This window comes from Dermacentor variabilis, chromosome 2 (genome assembly GCF_050947875.1).
Source record: "Dermacentor variabilis isolate Ectoservices chromosome 2, ASM5094787v1, whole genome shotgun sequence".
Lineage (NCBI taxonomy): Eukaryota > Metazoa > Arthropoda > Arachnida > Ixodida > Ixodidae > Dermacentor > Dermacentor variabilis.
Window position 1 is genome coordinate 187,508,272 of NC_134569.1, and position 16,326 is coordinate 187,524,597.

At 43.3% G+C, this 16,326-nt stretch overlaps 1 protein-coding gene across 3 annotated transcripts in view; it reads right to left on the minus strand.

The window, feature by feature from the left end:
* LOC142571108 (glycine receptor subunit alpha-2-like) overlaps positions 1–16,326 on the minus strand; it is a 238,950-nt gene that overhangs the window by 205,965 nt on the left and 16,659 nt on the right. For 2 of the 3 annotated variants that reach the window (XM_075679398.1, XM_075679396.1), the window contains exon 2: positions 14,731–14,941. The gene's annotated coding sequence lies outside the window, so the exon portion shown is untranslated. Of the gene's footprint in view, positions 1–5,728; positions 5,839–14,730; positions 14,942–16,326 lie in introns of those variants that run through there. The other variant, XM_075679397.1, reaches the window with a different exon arrangement.

Sequence of the window (16,326 nt, forward strand, 5' to 3'; positions counted from 1 at the left end):
ATGTGCCCGCACCATGTCGCTGCTTCAATTAGAAGCCCTCCTCACTCTCTCCTGTTTTTGTTGGTTCATATATTTAACCAACTAACGTGAAATAATCGGAATTTTAGCTAATTCTAGCTTCCACTATCGCTCCCAACATTTCCCAAAGCATAAGAATTGCAATGGCATTGTGTTAGAGGGCGGAAAATAAATACAGATCTGCTTCCCTTGCTCTACACTTCTGCTTCGGCCTAACTCTTTCGAGCATGCGCATAAATTATTCATGATCATGACGACCAATACCAATTACAACAACCGAGCGTTGACACTAAATAAGGGAAACGTTGAGGAGAGGAGAAAGATTGTGTACATTGTAAATAAACGAGAATCAAGAAAATCAAGCTGAATAAGTTAAGGCCAGACATAGGGAAGATTGCACTAGCGGCGGAAGAGCAATTTCAGTGCGGCGGGCGCATGTTGATGGAGGCGCAATACAAAAACGTGCCTTTCCCGTGCATTGGGGGCACGTCAAAGATACCCAGGTGGTCCAAAAAATCCGGAGTCACCCACTACGGCGTGCCTCATAATCAAATCATGGAAAACCCAGAATTCGTTCAGCAATTTCTGCGGCTTCTACGTTATTGGGGAGCTAGTTAATGTGGCTATCTCATATTGCTAACGGAGATTCGACTTTGTATTGGCCTGATGTTTTATTAAGTCATACCTTTATATTGGCACGTGTACTTATATTTATCGGGCGACCACGTTTCGGCGCCTAACAAATCTTATCGCACAGCGCGGGACGCGCCTGCATGTATCCGAAGTTTCTGGAAAGTTATCGATGCTTCTATCCGCTGTGTGTTGTCGTCGAACCTTGGGTTATCTGATTTCATCGCGTGACGCGAATGGTGTAGAACTTTGTGGAAGGCACGCGGGTCCCAACGATTAGTCTGGAACGTTCGATGACTGCTGTCTAAAAGCCGACGCGCTGGACCCGCTGATCAGATTTTCGCCGACGGTGTTCGCCGCTATCGTTGTGCTATAAGTGTAGCCTGTTTTTGTGGGCATAGGTTCGCCCAATAAAAGTTAGTTTTGTCCTTCACAGTATTGCTACCGTGTTCTTCAACGTCACAACCACGTGACAACATGAACGGGGCGAGAGGCATAGCTGCATTTCCCGGTTATCCGAACGTAGATACCAAGTTAATAAATTCGTTATATTTAATAACGTTCCCATCACTTAGTGGTGAGTTATTCTACAAGGAATGTCACTGCTAACGGAAGCAGAAACCCTCTTTTTTTGCACTTCCATTCATTAGCCATCATTACCACAATGCGAATGGAAGACGTGCTGGTTAACTGTAAACAAAGAAATGCCAATCAGGTGCTTGACAACGTGAGTGAAAATGATGTACTTGAGATAGCGTTCTTGTTAGAATAAGTGTAGAATTTTCGCAACTGTTGTTACAATAGCAAAAATTGGCAAGTGCCGGGACAAAGGGCTGACTACATAATTGCGCACTCGAAGCCTTTCGCTCAGCGAGAGCCCCGTTTCGCCGGCATATTTCCTTTCCCACGTGAAGAGAACAAAACGGCGGGCGCTTTTCGTCTTCCATGCGTTCGTCTAATGTCGTTGCAGGCATTAGTTGTGAATAAAACGCGCTAGCGTTTAAGCTCTACTTTGAAGATAGCACTGTGTCTACGACTTTCTCGTTTCGGTGGTGCTTGCACTGGCTGGCTGCCATGAATTTGCTATTGCGACTTACCGAAAACAGCACAATGTTCTTTTTTTCGAAATGAAATGACACCTACTCACGAGAGTGATTTCGCTTTCGCGTTTGGTGATGTCATCTCGTTACGTCCATGACGGTAGTTCCTATCTACGTACAGTTTCTTCTGTTCTGTGAACTAGGAACCCCGGTCACACAATTGAACGAATGTTTAAATATCCAGTGCTCAAGTTTGGTTTTCGCTTGCATGCTACCTTCCACTCCTCAATAACTGTAGTAAATTTCTGTCCTTGCAAACAGGCCAATTCATATTAAGCACCGGCTCAGGTTATGGGTGTCGTGATGAAACTTCTAATTGACTGGTCCGTTAAATGCATGAGTTAGGAGCAACTCTTCCAAATTTGCACACGTCAACCATGGCCGGAACGTGCAGAAATTATTGGGACGGCCGCAGATTTTGCACGAGGAATGGGGTTTTAAGAAGGCGGGCTGTGTGTGTACGCTTCAGGTATACGGGAACTCGAAGGCGAGCGCCGAAACAAGTTGTATCATGCTGTCGTAAAATCTAGAAAACCATACAGTTGGCTCACTCTTCTACATTCTTCATTTCGAGCTGTAGGACATTTCTCTATTTCCGGTTCTATTTGACATTTCACTTCAAGCACAAAATCGATTTCATATTTCTTCGTGCACCATAAGTTAGCCCTTTCAAGTGAACAGAGTATACTAAATTCCAAAGAAGAGTTGATATATAGTTTTTGCAGCAATTTGAAATACCCGGTCTTTTCTGAAAAAAAAAATCAGTCGCTGATTGTCATGGCCATTTTTTTTCGAACAAATTACCTTTCCCAAGCCTAAGTTATGCAGCGGACAGCCACGCCTCCGTCTTTAGCTGTCTTATGTATGAGCCATGGGCTGTTAAAAAAGCCCCAAGAGGGCACAGCCTAATTTCCACCAATTTAGCGGTGTTCACAATGTCCATCAAGGAATGAAGAAAACTTCCACTAATCAACTCAAGCCCCAAACACCGCCTGTAATACTTGAAGCGCGTTGTTGGCATGTGCGGGTTGTTCAGCGTCATATTCTGATTTAGGGTTGTTGTTCTTGTTTTATTTTTTATTAGAAACCTATACTTTGGAACCTGATGACATGGCGAGATCAAAGAAGGTTTGCCGAAGCTTCTGTAGCAATCTGTTCACGTTGACCCGTCGTGCTAACAAGTCCAATCAGTGGGACACGATGCGAACCGCAGCGTCCACAACCAGTTCGTCGTCTTCAAAGCTCGCGCAGTAACAGCGTGCATGGACAGTGAAATGTTGTGCTTCACTGACAATGACTACACGTTTTATAAAGTAGACATTTAATGTGCTGCTGCCGCAGAAAGCTTTTTGTGTAAGTTGTGGTGGGAGCATTGAGCTCTTAGAAAACCGTACCATGCACAAAGGTTACGCCTACACTTGAGACATTCCAAGTCTCCACGCTTGACGTAGCTCTCACATTTATTGATGGCAGCATTGTCCGATGCAATGTCTTGAAGTCATTCAGAATTTCGCCAGAACACGAGGCAATGCCGCAGTTACACAACATTGACCAGCATTGAATTTACTTCGCCAATAGGGCTACACAGTCTGCAACAAGTGACCTGTAAAGCAAGTCACTGAACGAAAAACAGAAAAAAAAGTGATTGCCATGCTCAGTAGGTAACGGGCGCGTGCTTAATGAATGTGATTATCGATTCGTTTTTACTTGCATTCTATTCGTGAAATGAAGCCGTTTGTATACTTTGAAAGCCCACTTTCCGAACCATATGTCTACTTTATCTCAAAACATCGTTTTTTTTACAACGTTTGTCCCATTATCTCAGGAACCACAACTGACAAGGACGACCCTTTCTCTAGTATTTATTGCACGGACAGGAAAATTTACCAATGTAAAATTATCGCCTTCGAGCCAGGCATCACTGTCCCACAAGACACTGACCGTCAAGAATGCTAAAATATTAGATACAACCAGCGGAAATTAGAAAAGGGAGAGCACGATAATATTAGGTTAAAATTCTACTTTGTCAACAAGGAGCTAAACCAATTTAATTATTCTATTTCCTACGATTACTGAGAAGGAGGGCCGACAATGTGGCCTAAAGTACGGGACAAGTATAGGCCTAACCTATCCTCTTGAAGCGTCTTTTGATCTACGAAAGTAAGGTTGCAAGGCAACTCTAATATATTTTTTTTCTTTTTTTTGTGAGCAACGTACTGTCGTGATATATAGTCACAACTGCGCATTCCTTCTCTGAAACCTAAATAATTTGATGTGAGAAGCGAAAAACAGTCTTGAACATTGCTAGATAAGTATGCAGATATAGTTTTGTTTCGAATAGAATAACACATTTTGAGAAAACCCCAATTTCATGCGTCATACCCTATTTGATTGTGCCTCAACCTCCTAGAAGTATCGCGACACTGAGCCAGTGATGACAATGGTAAAGCACGATGGAGCAGCGCTGTTCATCGTTCGTTTATGCACATTGTAGTACGTCATAAGCTAACAAATAAATAAATAAGTAAATAAGTACATAAACAAATATTAAAAATACAAATAAATAAAAATTGAAAAATATCTAGGCAGTTTGTCATTTTATGCAATCTGTAATCTGATTGGTTTAAATAATTTTGCGATCTTGGAGAGTGCGCCCACGACGCATCTTTCTCCACCACAAGTGCGATGCGGTTGCATAGTATTCTCCACTGTTCCCCTCCAAAGGCTAAAGAAGCTAACAAAAAACGTGAATCCAAGCGGCAAGGATTTGCCATTTGTTACATACAGCCAATTAATACTGAGTTGTGTATTTAGAACCCTTTTCTTCAATAAACACGCAGCCATGGTGAACCACTCAAAGCTTTGTCCCGGAACAAGTATCTCTCGCACGTGCGATATTCAAGTGTTCTAGCGAAGCTCTAGCTTAGATTTTCTCTTTGACTTGCAATTGAATTTGCCGGACCACTAACTTGCGCTGTGTTGTTCGAGTCAATTTGAATGCCCTGTTTGAAGTTCTAGAAGATCTCTTCCGAGTGTTTATAGTGCAGGCAAGGCAGTTGGCTGCGGGCAGGCAACTACTCTTGACAGAAAATCAGAACTGGTTATTATGCGAATATTGCGATCATTTCTTTATATTTTACATGCTTTGTTCTGATCCCCAAGAAGAGGACCACATGCAAGTGTTGTTCCAGAAAATGCATTGCATCAAGCGTTCGTGTGCCATCTCCGGATTTGCTAATATAAAAAATTGCGTCCGATACGAATTCTCAAGGGTACCGCAATGGTACTTGACAGATAAGATAGGTCACACTACTGAAGCACCTTTCCGAATAGCTCAAAACAAATGCAAACAATACGCTGTTGGTGTGAGTTCTTTATGATGTACACTAACGGTACACTATGTACACTAACATCATACTCAAACTGACGTCTGGAACTCTGTAGGATCGTTTTAAAGCTGAAGACGCCGTCCGGACCTAAGGGCTCGTGGCTGCCGAACCGCAAGATCACCCGTCAATACCTTGTTTTCCAATAAATCTTTTACTCACTCACTCACTCATTCTTCGATTACATGAACAATCCTATTCAAACTTACTTAACAATATGTTGGATCTTTTTGAAGAATCCCCAATGCTCTGTCACAAATTCGCATATCTGTGTTCTAATCACCTTAATTATCCACATGTTTACAAAATCATGCGACTACGTTATCTTGTATTGCCATAATTTGCACATCAACGTAGTTGGTGCATAAATATTCATTAGGCATAAAACGCCGATTCTCAGAAATATTGAAGCGCTGTTAAGGGACTCGGCAGCCTGTACGTCCTCAATTCATATTCTATCAAAGTTCACTTTGAAATACTATTACTCACATGGCTCATGCACTTCCTGCGAACCTGGAAGATCTACACAAACTAACAAACTACTTCAGCTAAAATGCACTGTTATCACCAACAGCAAAAAATTCAAGTTCTCACCTTTCACCAACAACTCTCCTCTATGTATATATATTCAAAGGCACGCTCACAAGAGCTTCCCCACAGCTCAATTGTGCTTATGTACAGCTCAAGTCAAACACCTGCACTAGTAGCCACGCGCATTCCTAAGTCTCTCTACCCTTTATACTCTATGCAGTGCTGCCTAGCAACAAAACTTGTTTTTCAAACACTTCCCTTTCACAACATGCTCTTACAGCTGCAAGTCGAGCCTTTTTCAGGTAATGGAGAACAATACTGATACTGAAACTTGATTCTCTTTCGTATAGCCTACGAAGTAAAATCGAGCATTGCGAAACAATGCTTGATCCCACTCGGGAAACGAATACTGCTTGTAAAACACGGAACATACCAATTAACGCCTCACGCAAGCTCTTGCATCCGTTGAATATTATTGGGTTTTTTCTCTTAGCCAAGCGAATTGCCCGCACAAGCTCCGATGAAAGCTCCTTCGCGTGTTCCTGCTCCAGCAAGGGCATCGCAAGGACTGCGTAGAAGCCACTCAGAATAAAAAGTACTCAATTGAAAATTAAAAGCGTGACCTCGCAGCAGAAGTTGTTTTCACTCAAGTGAGCTAGCGTGTATTTCCTACTTAGGAAGCACATTGCCGTTTCGTCTGTTTTTGTATGATTAGTATATTTAATTTTCACCGCCCGAATTGAGGCAGCAGCTAGATCACTCACACATGTTTAATCAACATGTTGGCGTGGTTTCCCATGTGGAAACATATACTAGCTGGTCGAAGACACTCCAGTAAGGAACATGGGCGCGAATGTTTCAGCTATACGACGCGCACATTAATGTTCGAAGACCGATATATCTCAAGTTCCGTGACATTAAACAATAACTAAGATTGCTGTAGGGTGGTTATCATTTCTTTTTTCTTCTGTTATTCGCATATTTGGAGCCGTCTCTGTGCGAAAACATCAAATAGCGTGGCCGACGGTTCCCAGACGGCACAGCCAAGGCTTCCTAATCTTAGAAATAATCTTAGAAATATCCGCTTACTAAATAAATTAAGAGGCACGGTGTCACGCGCGTACGGACAAAAATAATCGTAGTCATTCGATGACCGCGGACACTCTGCCATACGCTGGCGTGAGGAAGAGCAGCAGCCGTAGCGAGCGAATTGTCCTTCATGCTGCTTCCAGCCTGATCGCGAACTAACCGGTGAGAACACAGCACAAACCAAGCTATCAGCCCTCAGCGCACTGAGACTTTGTACTCATCGCAGATCTTTTTGAAAATAGGGCCCGCGCGGCCGCGCTCAGTCGCGCCGTACGCAAGCGTCGCCAGAATAGAATGCCTCCCCCCCCCCGTTTTCTTGCGAGCGATGGAAGATGGCGCGCTCCCTCCCGGTTTTACTCCCTTGCGCGCGGGAGATCAAACTATACATGTTCGGGTCAGCCTAGCGCGCTTTGACTCGCACCCACAACATACGGCGCAGAGCCACAATGTTAGCGCGCTCTGACTTTATATGGAGCATCGCGTCGACAGCGAAAATACTGTTCGGATGTCCTTATAATTGCTATCGATATAATAGAAAAAAAATGCGGAGTTTTTTACAGCGAAAGCTGTTTATGAATAACCTTCCGTAGTTTTTTCGGCGTCCGGCACAGTGGGTTTCATTGTTTGCTTTATGGGCGATCACGTACGGGCGCAGTGCGGCGGCGCAGATGTCAAAATGTGGAACAGATTACAACACTCACCGTGAAAAATAGCGTTACGTCAAAGTTATCGCAGTATATAAGCAGGAGGGGTATCGGCGCTAAAAGCACCTGCGTTATCTATGGGGCGGACACGTATAGTTCGTACACCCGAAGGAGTACACCCGAAGTACACTCCTCGGGTTCGTACACCCGAGGAGCGCCGGAGGGAACAGCAACGCGAATGTAAACGGCGCCGGCGCGAAGCGACCACCGACGAAAAACGTTCCGGCGATGCTGCACGAAAACGACAATCGCGAGCCCGGGCAACCATTATACTCTGTGAAGATGAAATGGCAGGGAAAGTATCTTGCTTTTCGTTTGAGAGCTTTGACTATCGTCAGCATTCGCTACCATTCCATCTTCACAGAGTGCAATGGTTGTCATTTTTTTAGTTCCGGCCATTAGCCATATGATAAGACCCATTCTTCTTACGGTGCGCACACAACTAGCGGAAAGCGGCGACACTCCGGAAAATGAGAACACGCTAGGAAAATCTGCAGCGCGGACCGTTTGCCAAACCTGGCCGCTGATATCGCCTCTGTGATGCGAGGCTCCTCAAACGGGCAAATCTGTATATTATGTAATATCTCATGAACATTTCTTGTTAACGCGGCATAATTTCCGCTGCCATTTTAAGCAAACAACAATATTCGCAGCATGCGCCACTCTCGTGGTGCACAAGCAAGCAGTTAAACTTTCCTAATGCGTGGTCTGTGAGTAATTGACCTAGGTAAACGTACTTCTTCACGGACTCTGGAGGCTGACTGGCGACCTGAACTCTTGATCCCTTGCCTAGCTATACATCATTATCTTTGTCTTCTGCATATTAGTCTTCAACCCCACTCTTATACTCATTCTGTTAATGTCCTCAATCATTTGTTGTAACTCGTCCCCAGTGAAGATGAACTGATCAATGTCTTCTGAAAATCTGAGGTTGCTGAGTTATTCGCTGTTGATCCTTACTACTAAGCGCTCCCTGTTCATATGAAGGAAACTTACAAAAAAAATAAGAAATTGCTTGGAGCGCCTTCGGTAGACATTGTTAGATCTTGACTGGAAGCTTACCATTATCATTAAAAAGAAAGGTGTACAAAGAATGCATTCTATTGCTGCTTACATATGGGGCAGAAACTTGTAGGTTAACAAGGAAGCTCGAGAAAAAGTTAAGGACCGCGCAAAAAGCGATGGAAAGAAGAATATTAGGCGTAACTTTAAGACATAGGAAGAGAGTAGTATGGATCAGAGAGCGAACGAGGATAGCCGATATTCTAACTGGCATTAGGAGATGGAAATGCAGGTGGGTAGGCCATGTAATGCGTAGGATAGATAAGCGGTGAACCATTAGAGTTACAGGATAGGTTCCAAGAAAAGAGAAGCACAGTCGAGGACGGCAAAAAACTAGGTGGGTGGTGAAATTAGGAAATTCTCAGGTGCTAGTTGGAACCAGTTGGCGCAGGACAGGGGCAATTAGAGATCGCAGGGAGTGGCCTTCGTGCTGCAGTGGAAATAAAATATGCTCATGATGATGATGAATGTGTGGCCTCTGAGATTTCACATTGCATGAATTCTTCGCATGACCTATACAGCTAATACACAGCCGCTTTTCAGATTAATGGGCCAAGAAATAGAGATCAAATCTTGTAAATTGGGCCCAGTCGTCAGCCATAGCCTGCTTTCGAAGCATCATGACTCAAATCTTAAGCAAATCTGTTACAAACGAATGAACCAAGCAGTTCCAGACGGGGAGGTATAGATCTGAAACAGGCTGCTGCCGCCTCGTAGGCGCCATCTTTCCGTCTCGTGTGGTCGTGTCGTTTCAGCGTGAGAAGAAAATCGCTTGATATTCTGCTGATGAGTCCGTTCTCGCCAATGCTCCGCTGACATCGCCGCAAGCGACCCGTCTACAGGCTACAGGCCTCGACGCAGTGTGCCAAGGGCACCGAGAGGACGGAAACTCCTGTCGTCGATACTCAGCAGGCCAAAAGTGGAGTCGTGTGTGTCTATAGTCTGACCGGGCCTTAAAGGCCCGAGGTCACACCAAGCCGGCCCGACACCGACGCCGACAAGACAACACCAATGATCGGCCGACTAGTCGGCTCATCATTGCAGCTCAAACAATGACAATCAAAACAAGTGCGAACAAGGCCAAACCAAGTAAACCAAATAAGCGCGAGCGAGAGCTGACGCGAGCAGGCCATAGTACGAAACGAGCGGTCTGGCTGACACGGCATAGGAGCACGCATCGAGTGGTCGGACGCGTCCGCATGACAACAGTTTCCCGCGTGCATGTCAGTGAAGGTGCCACTCTCAATAGTCTCCGCAGTTCGCGGCTCGCGTCTTTCATATCCCGCTCCGCATTCGTTCTCACGGTGACGCCGACGCTCGCCGCTGGGGCGGCGCCTAAGAGCCAGGGGCAAATCCAGACGCCTACTTTTATGGGGAGCGGAGGGGGGGGGGGGGTGTTGAGCAGCAATCCGCACGGTTGTAACCGAACTTTCAAGATTTGTTCACAGTTGCACCCCTTAGTGCCTTCTTCATCAGCACCTTGCAGATAATCATGGGACCAGTTTGAAAACTATTTATTGACACTGGCGGGCATGGTGAAACCTTGCAATAGCACTAAAACCTAAAAACTGAAGGATACAGAAAGGGGAGGTACAAAGCGCACTTAACCTCTTCACTAACGAAAAAAAGAATGTAGGCATGAAAACCTGGCATTTCCAATATTTAATTTGAAACGGGTTCAGAAGTGGAGAGAAATTTGTGAGAAAATCTTTGCTTCGGAACAATAAAAAAGAGTGTCCACAAACGTGGACATTAGTAGGGAGCATGGTAAAAATAGAACAAACAATTTTACCCTTGTGGGCAAAAGAAAAATTTCCCTTTCATGCACCAAACTCTCGACCTTGCTTTTCAATCTTTGTTCCCGCATCGCAGTACATTTTCAATTTTACAAAATTCTGGGAAGTAGCCAAAACCATTTTCTCGCGTTGCCGTCAGGCAGCTAGGCTGGTTTGCTCTTTGGAGCTGCTGGTCTACTTTACGAATACGAAAGCAAATACGATTTTATTTCATGTTTGTTGGAAACATGGGGAGATGGAAGAAAGAAATGCTGAACGGCCGCTTGACAAGCTCCCACCCCGTTGTTTACATAGGCAACAGCAGCTCATACAATATACATATACAGATATTATCATATACAGATATTATCAGCATACACACACACGTTCTGATGGATATTTCATACATCACTAAAGAATGATGAAAGGCAATTTCCGTAAAATACATATATGTACGAAACGAAGTGTAAGATGCATGATTGGAAATAATTCAAAGATTTGAAAGAACAGCACCTATTAAATCAAACAGAAGAATTAACAGGTACACAGAGCATACAGATCAAACCTGAGAAGAACTTTCCATAAAAGGTAGTGCATAGCTAGTACATTTGTAGCATTAGAGAAAGAAAAAAGAAGGAAAAGCTTTTTATGAACGCTATTTCTAAGCAACTAAAGGAATAAATCTATGAATTATGTTTTCGAAATGCTCATCATATCAATTTCTTTGCACAAAAAATAACTTAATACACTTGGTACTGCGTGTCGTAACATTTGTTCGCCGTAGTTAGTGCGGTTACGATGGACTTCCCAGTGCTCAGGATGTCTAGTTGTAAAATAATGGGTATTCGTTTGCAAGTTTGCCAGATTAGTTATGAGACTAATACCTTGTTTCTTTTCATCTCTTAATTTTTTACAAAGGTTATTGTTATACAAGTTCTCTATGTTAGTCTAAATTTTCGAAGCAAGCTGTCTGCTGAGTAGTCTGGTGGAGAATTTGGAATAGTCCGGATTACTTTATTTTGCATTACCGTCAGTTTCCTGACGTTTGTTAAGGTTGTCTTGTCCCACCCTAAAAAGCAGTAATTTATGCGCGATAAAAACAGTGAATGATAAATGAGCAGCCTTGTACTTGCAGGAAATAGGTCTCGATGCCTGTAGATTAATCGTATAGTGCGAGCTAAGGTCGTGATAACATGATTAGTGTGCTAGTCCTAGACCATATGCTCTGAAAAAATTACGCCTAGAGTTTTAAATTCTGTCACAATTTATATCGGCTGACACTGTACTTGAAGACGATTATTTGGAACAATGTCTCTGCCCTTTGCTCGGAAAACGACTGCTTTAGTTTTTTGGGTATTAATAACCAAGCCGTTGCAGGAACACCAATCATTAAGTTTACTTAAAGTGCTGTTTGCGCGATGTACAAGTTTTTCGTAATCGTCACCCTCGAAAAACAGGCCGGTGTCATCTGCTTTGATGAGGAATTTCGTATCATTATCAATGTTAACAATGTCATTTATGTAAATAATAAATACGGTCCCAAAATACTGCTCTGAGGAACACCAAACAAAGTAGATTTAAATGTGGAGGTGCTGTTGTTTACTGAAACAGACTGTATGCGAGTACTAAGGTATGATTCCAATAACTTCAAGGCAACATCGCGAATTCCGTTGAATTCTAATTTTGTCAGCGAAATACTCCAGTTAAGAGAATCAAATGCTTTTGTAAAGTCTATAAAAACTCCCAGTGCGTATCGTTTTTCTTCAAGTTTCTTTAGAATGAACTCTTTTTGATGAAGCAGGAGAAGTTCGGTGGAACAAGGTTTCCTAAAACCATATTGACAGTCAGTCAGGATGTTATGCTTATCTGTAAATAAAACCAGACATGAATGGATGGAATTTTCAAGTACTTTAGAAAAAAATGGGAATATAGAAATGGGTCTGTAATTTGCTAAATTATATTTGTCACATTTTTTGTGTAGAACACAAACCTTTGCGCACTCTAGCTGTGCTGGAAATACTCCACTTGAGAGACAAAGATTGAAAATATGGGCAAGTGGGACAGCAATAATGTCAGTAATGTATTTAATCGCGCCGACTTCAATGTCAAAGATATCACTGGAGCTAGTATTTCTAAATTTCATGATAATAGAGAAAACTTCCGTTTCCGAAACTGTACTCAAATAAATTGTCTCAACACAACTGCCAGTCAAGTATTGGGTACAGTGTCCTAATGGTGCAGGAAACTTCAAGTTTACTAGATAGTCGTTGAAAACATTAGCTAGATCTGTTCCTGAACTTGTTGTGCCATTCACAGCCATTTCACTAACTCCTTTTGATGCCTGCACGTTTTGAAATATTGAGTTTAGTTTTTTCCATGTCACGGCAGCGTTTTTGGATTATACTAAAAAAAGGTTTTGAAATAGCTATCTCTGGCTTGCTTAAAGTCCTTGTTTAATTTATTACGATACTTCTTAAATGATTTAAGCAGTTCGGGATCCCGTTACTTAAGAAATGCTAGGTAAGTTATATACTTTGTTTTTATTTTACGAAGTAAATCTCGAGTAATCCATGGTTTTCTGATTTTTTTTCGATTTGGAAGAACTCAGAAATGGAAAGCTTGCTCCGTAAGTGGTTCTTAACAAATTAAAAAAGATATCAAAAGATATGTTTGCATCAGATGAAGAAAGCACGTTCTGCCAAGATACTGTTGATATTTTTGCCGAAAATTTTCTAAGTTTCTGGATGAAACATTTCTGGAAGGGATCGGAAGGTTAGTCTTATTTTCATGATGTGGGATGACCACGTAAACAGGTAAGGGACCACTAAGATCACAAGCTACAACTCCGGATGCAACATTTTTGATGGAGGAGCTGAGGCGAAAGAAATCTATTAGTGTCGAAGACGTACTAGTAATTCTAGTTGGAGAAGAAATAAAATTATTTAGGCCATAGCTCTCGTATAACCATATCATTTCTTTTGACTCACGAGTATTACAAATCAATGTTAAAGTCCCCGCCACAAATTAAGTTAAGCTTATTAGTTAGGCACTATTGAAACAGAGTTCCTACGGAAGCACAGAATGTAGCGTTATCACCATTAGAGGGTCCGTACACGACAGAAAAGACATGGTTACACATTGCTATTGTCAACATTTCGCATTCACATTTCGAAAGGTAAAATCAGGCAAGAGGTCCCATCGGAGATTTTCTTTCGCCAACAAGGCAGCACCGCCACCAGGGCGTAAAGAGCGATTCAGGTAGAACACATCATATCCGGGTATTGAAAAAACGTTGTCATCACTAGTATACCAGGTTTCGGAGAGCATAATGACACCAAAAGAAAAACCTATACTATCAAAAATAAATCTAAATACTGATCTTTATTTCTATGACTGAATATTCAAATGAAAAGCCTTTAAACCTTTCAGACACCTATTACCAAGATGCGACTTTAGTTTGTCAGGAGTAATATGCATGAACAGTCGCGACACTTGTATAACCCCTTAAGCGAGCGTCATCAAGTGATTTTTAGATTTGATAGCAATGGCTGTGTCACCTTCTTTCTGTCTGACGAGAACTTTGCCGCGACCCTGCTAAATGAAGCGATAGTTCTTGTCACGTGCCCATTGCTTTGCCTCCCAGATAAGTGCTCGGGTTTGTTTAGTCATATTATCTTGGATGTATACATTTCTATCTTCACATGCATCCTTCAGTTTCTTTCGGTTTTTGAACCAGTCATCACGAACAGCCGGCCAAGCGAAGCAAACAATGATTCCAGGCGTCTCATTGGGTTTGCATGGTAGCCGGTGAATTGCTGTGACGTCACTAGTCGTAAGCTGCGGAAGCTCAAGGGAAGCAGCACAGGCGTGCACTTTGACAAGAAGATCTTCATGATCTGTTTCTGTATGCCGTGAATTTCTAGGTTTAGCTTCCTGTTATGTCTCTTTAGTTCATTGATTTCTTTCTTGATCTCTTCAATCTGTCCATTGCTTTGGTTAGCCTCAAACTGTTCATTGCGCTTTTTTATTTCAGCCAGGCTATTGTCATGTTGGCTAAAGTCAGCGAGTGCTCTGTCAAACTTTTCAGACATCACCTGAACACTTTCTGCCATTGAAACAACAGTGTCTGAGAGGGACTTTTTCGTGTGCTCTGCAATCACAGCAATTTTAACCCCTCGACAGGTTGGACAACGCCACTATTTTCGAGAAGATTCCCCCTTTGATCTGTAAGTTCTTTCCGAGATACGTGAACAAGAACCCAAATGATACTAACAAAAACACTCATACACCATGCAGTCATCATCAGGTTCAACATATTTGCCACGCTCAAAGCATCTATCGTCCTGCTCACTACCCATCTTTGCAAGCTGCAGGGCAGTGTTGCAGCAGCACAGGGTAACGAAAGTATGACAGGCTAAAGCGTTCAGTGACAAACCTGCAAGTACACGAGCAGTCAGAGATGTGCCTTTTCAGGTGCCGCTACAGCTGCCCATGTGCCCAGGGAAGTCGATGGCTGCTTCTTTTATAGCGGCAGGGGCGGGGCGCAGAACTCCGGCTGTGGCCGACGTGCGCAGGTCCAGGTCGGCTAGGTGTGACGGAAGCAGCAGGAAAGCCCAGCTTATCGCAATCCGGCCAAGAAGTGCGATCTGCAAGTACACGAGCCGTCAGAGATGCGCCTTTTTTGTGCCGCTACAGCTGCCCATGTTGGGCAGCTCTGGCAGCTGTAACAGCCAACCTTGGTTCCCTTGTACCATTTCGATTTGGTTTAAATCTGGTTAACGTATTGTTACATCCTGCTTGAAAGACAGGAGAAACCACTCCTCTTTTTGATGTACGTGCAAAGCTGTTGCGTCGCGACAGTATACAACCCACACATTGCAGACAAGAATCTCCAGAAATAGCGTCAGCATCCTTATGGCCCATTTCCTAGATCCGACCTTCGTCCTAGCATATGAAATATACCTCTCAATGAGTTCCATCCCCTCATCAATTGGCTGTATTCCGATACACTTCTCAGGTGCACTAGTAATCTTTCTTTTTTCCTTCCATCCATCGACCAGCACTTGCATGAAGACATAGGGTCTTTTCCGACAGCACTGGAAAAGGAATTTACGCCATTGTTATCGTTCCGTTTGACCAGACACACATTTCTGTTCTCACACACAAGGAAGGTCGATTCTCCACGGCTTACCTTGCTGTTCATCGGGATGCTTTACAGCAGCGTCTCCAGTGCTGTTTGGATTTACTCTTCTAGGCATGAACTTCTTCTCTTGAATTAAGCAATCAAAAATCTTCCATCTGGTCCAATATCCAATTGCGAAAATATGCGACTGCTGCGCAGCTGTACAAGCTGTATTAACACAGTTCTGCCTAGGCCACGGTTTCATGTCGTCAGCGAGGACAGTACCTTTCCCAGTGTATATAGAAAGATAAAGCACTAACCCATCTGAGGAGGTTGAAACAATATCCCTGAAACAACGTGCTACGACACACGGCAAAAGACACATCGAACCTACACACCCACAACTTCTGTACGCAAACGGGGCACTAAGCGCCGAACGTTCACAAATTCTGTCCACAAACTTGTGCGCGCTTTCAACACGTCTGAAAAATTAGAATTTTCTCCTTCATTGATGGAACTTTGTTAAATGATTCACCAAGCACAGTGCCATAAATTGTAGCCGCTGTATTCCAGATAAAATAAATATTTATTGCGAAAATTGGAAAAGCTTACGCATTGGTCGCTGTCAATTTCTTTGTGTCATATCAGCCGGTGAAGGTGGCTCGTGCTACCCTCATTTGAAGCACGAGTAAAGCACCCTCTGTGCGACGAAAGGCGCGAATTTGAATGATCCTTGTGGTGTCGAACGACCGCGTAGACTGGTGGAGCTTCGGCCTTCCGAGAAAGAGTCAGCAAACTGACACGACCGATCTCTTAGCGTAGCATTCTTTTAATATCCTCCAACGCTAGCCTATGCCGGCTCGTGCCAGTGGCACCTGCCTCGTAGACGGGTGCGTCTGTGTAATTTTG